The following is a 4,213-nucleotide window of genomic DNA, read 5'->3' on the forward strand; positions in this document are numbered from 1 at the left end:
GCCATCTAGCTGAAATTCAAAGACATTTGAGAAGCTGTTGCTCACCTCTTGTGCCTCTGGGTAAGCTTGCTTAGTGTGTCACTGTCCCTTACTTATTCATTGGAGACAGATCAATAAATTAGCATGATAAAATAAAATAAAAAATTGCCCCCACAAAAAAACAAAACAACCTCTGATGGACTCAACCAATTACTGCTAACTGATATATACCCATCAGGCATTATGACCACCTGCCTTAAATTGTGTTGGGCCCCCTTTTGCTGCCAAAACAGCCCTGACCTGTCAAGACACAGACTCCACTAGACCCCTGAAGGTGTCCTGTGGTATCTGGCACCAAGATGTTAGCAGCAGATCCTTTAAGTCCTGTAGGTTGCGAGGTGGGGCCTCCATGGATCGGACTTGTTTGTCCAGCACATCCCACAGATGCTCAATTGGATTGAGATCTGGGGAATTTGGAGGCCAATTCAACACCTCAAACTTGTTGTTGTGCTCCTCAAACTGTTGCTGAACTATTTTTGCTTTGTGGCACAGGGCATTATCCTGCTGAAAGAGGCCACAGCCATTATGGAATAATGCCTCCGCCACGTTGCCTTCTTCCCATCGTGCATCCTGGTGCCATGTGTTCCCCAGCCATTGACGTGATGTAAAAGAAAACGTAATTCATCAGACCAGGCCACCTTCTTCTATTGCTCCACGGTCCAGTTCTGTTGCTCGCATGCCCATTGTTGGTGTTTTTGGCTGTGGACAGCATGCTGACGTAACAAACTGCGATGCACTGTGTATCCTGACACCTTTCTATCAAAACCAGCATTGAGTTTTTTGGCAATTTGAGCAACAGTAGCTCGTCTGTTGGATCCAACCACATGGGCCAGCCATCACTCCCCTTGTGCATCAGTGAGTCTTGGCCACCCATGAACCTGTCGCCAGTTCACCATGGTTCCTTTCTTGGACCACTTTTGATTGATACTGACCACTGCAGACTGGAAACACCCCACAAGAGCTGCAGTTTTGGAGATGCTCTGACCCAGTTGTCTAGACATCACAACTGGCCCTTGTCAAAATTCCTCAAATCCTCAGTTTTCATTTTCCTGCTTCTAACACATCAACTTTGAGGACAAAATGTTCTCTTGCTGCCTAATATATACCACCCACTAGCAGGTGCCATGATGAAGAGATAACAGTGTTATTCACCTCACCTGTCAGTGGTCATAATGTTATGCCTGATTGGTGTATTTTACAGTCACCCAATCCAAACTTCCACCTCTACTTATCTGACTGCAGAGAGGAGGACAGAGAACAGTGGACACACAGTTTAACATGATGGACTATAGGACAGGACTGCTGCTCTTAACTCTCTGCTGGGCAGGTGAAGATCTACACTGATCTGAATCTAATATAGCTTTTATTTGTGTCATCAGTTTGTTTCACTTGATGTTTTTATTCCTCTCGACAGGTGTTGATGGTCAGACTCTGACACAATCTGAACCAGTGGTTAAAAGGCCTGGAGAATCTCACAGATTGACCTGTACAGGCTCTGGATTCACATTCAGCAGCCACTATATGCACTGGGTCAGACAGGCTCCTGGAAAAGGACTGGAGTGGATAGCTTACATAAGCAGTGACAGCAGCAGCATCCTCTACTCTGAGTCAGTGAAAGGCCGGTTTACCATCTCCAGAGATGACAGCAGACAGCAGCTGTATCTGCAGATAGAGTCTGAAGACTGAAGATTCTGCTGAAATCATTGTCCAGATATGAATAAAGATATACTACATGTACGTATTTCAGCCACATCAATGTTTATATTGCTTGGCCTCAAAAGTCAGTCAGAATACAGGATTATAAAATAATGTTGCAATTCCTTTGATAAACATTGAATGACAGTCAGTGATTTTGTCTGATATGATTTTGTCCGCTAAGACTTGATATTATGCTGTCAGCTGCAGCAGAGGAAGAGAAGCTCCATGAGATCACCTTCAACATCAACCATGTTCTCTGTAGCTCTGCTGCTGCTGCTGCTGCTGCTGCTGCTGCTGCTGCTGCTGCTGCTGGATCCTGTGAGTCTCACTGAGGCAGAGACACTGACAGTCTGATCACAGCACACCCACTGTTCACTGCTATGACACTGATTCCATCTTCAACACGTTTTCCTCCACAGGTGTGAAGTGTGAAGAGTTGACACAGCCAGCCTCTGTGACTGTGCAGCCAGGTCAACGTCTGACCATCACCTGTCAGGTCTCTTATTCTCTCAGCAACGACTACACAGCTTGGATCAGACAGCCTGCAGGGAAAGGACTGGAGTGGATTGGACATGCCTCTTTTGGATTCACAACACAGTACAAGGATTCACTAAATAGCAAGTTCAGTGTTGACTGAGACTCCTCCAGCAACACAGTGACTCTGAACGGACAGAATGTGCAGCCTGAAGACACTGCTGTGTATTACTGTGCCAGAGACCGTTGGCAGGGGAGGAAGTGGGACAGACTTGGCAAACCCAAACGTACCGTGGGGGTCTGTTGGGAACATCTGGTGGAACCCGCTATCAGGGAGGTCTTCAACTCCCACCTCTGGGAGAGCTTCAACCAGATCCAAGGGAGGTTGGAGACATCGAGTCCGACTGGACCATGTTCTCGACTTCCATTGTTGATGCAGCCATCCGTAGCTGTGGCCGTAAAGTCGTCGGTGCCTGACGTGGCGGCAACCCCCGAACCCCGGTGGTGGACACCGGAAGTAAGGGATGCCGTCAAGCTGAAGAAGGAGTCCTATCGGGCCTGGTTGGCTCATGGGACTCTTGAGGCAACTGACGGGTACTGGCAGGCCAAGCATGCGGCAGCTCGGGCGATTGTTGAAGCAAAAAATCAGATCAGGGAGGAGGACTACCGGTCAGCCTCGAAGAAATTCTGGCAAACCGTTCAGCGCCTCAGGAAGGGGACGCAGCCTTCTGTCAACACTGTTTCCAGTGGAGGTGGGGTGCTGTTGGGCGGTGGAAGGAATACTACGAGGATCTCCTCAACCCAACTGTCATGTCTTCTGTAGAGGAAGCTGAGACTGGGGACTCTGAGGCCAATTATTCCATCACTGGGGCTGAAGTCACTGAGGTAGTCTGCAAGCTCTGTGGTGGCAAAGCACCAGGGGTGGATGAGATCCGCCCTGAGTACTTTAAGTCTCTGGATGTTGTAGGGCTGTCTTGGTTGACACGCCTCTGCAACATCACGTGGCAGTCCAGGCAGTACAATGCCTCCACAACCGGAGCAGGAGCTTGGTTCGCATTGCCGACAGTAAGTCGGACCTGTTCCTGGGGCATGTTGGACTCCGGCAGGGCTGCCCTTTGTCACCGGTTATGTTCATTATTTTTATGGACAGAATTTCAAGGCGCAGCCAGGGGCCAGAGGGGGTTCAGGGGAGTCAGCTGAGGTGGCTCGGGCATCTTTATCAGATGCCCCCTGGACGCCTCCCTAGGGAAGTGTTCCAGGCATGCGCCAATGGGAGGAGGCCCGGGGGATACACAGCACATGCTGGATTGACTATTTCGCTAGGCTGGCCTGGGAACGCTTCGGGATCACCCTGGAAGAGGTAGAGGAAGTGTCCGGAGAGAGGGAAGTTTGGGCGTCCCTGCTCAGACTGCTGCCCCCGCGACCCAGCCCCGGATGAAGCGGGAGAAGATGGATGGATGGATGGATGGATGGATGGATGGATGGATGGATGGATGGATGGATGGATGGATGGACAGGTGTTGATGGTCAGACTCTGACACAATCTGAACCCGTCGTTAAAAGGCCTGGAGAATCTCACAGATTGACCTGTACAGCTTCTGGATTCACATTCAGCAGCTACCATATGGCCTGGATCAGACAGGTCCCTGGAATAGGCCTGGAGTGGATCTCTGCTGTCAGTGGCAGTGACAGCAGCACTGACTATTCTGAGTCAGTGAAAGGCCGGTTTACCATCTCCAGAGACAACAGCAGACAGCAGGTGTATCTGCAGATGAACAGTCTGAAGACTGAAGATTCTGCTGAAATCGTTGTCCAGACATGAACAAAAGTTATACTACATGTACATATTTCAGCCTTCTGCTGTCTGCAAGAATCAGCAGATGGAAGTTGTTGGAAGAGGCTGGAGGTGGAGGTTTCACCTGCAGTTATCTGCCGAAATCGGCAGGCACATGTCAGTCCCGCAGGATGTTGAGAGAACCTACGGGTGGAAGTTCAATACCAA

This window comes from Chaetodon trifascialis, chromosome 15 (genome assembly GCF_039877785.1).
Source record: "Chaetodon trifascialis isolate fChaTrf1 chromosome 15, fChaTrf1.hap1, whole genome shotgun sequence".
Classification (NCBI taxonomy): domain Eukaryota; kingdom Metazoa; phylum Chordata; class Actinopteri; order Chaetodontiformes; family Chaetodontidae; genus Chaetodon; species Chaetodon trifascialis.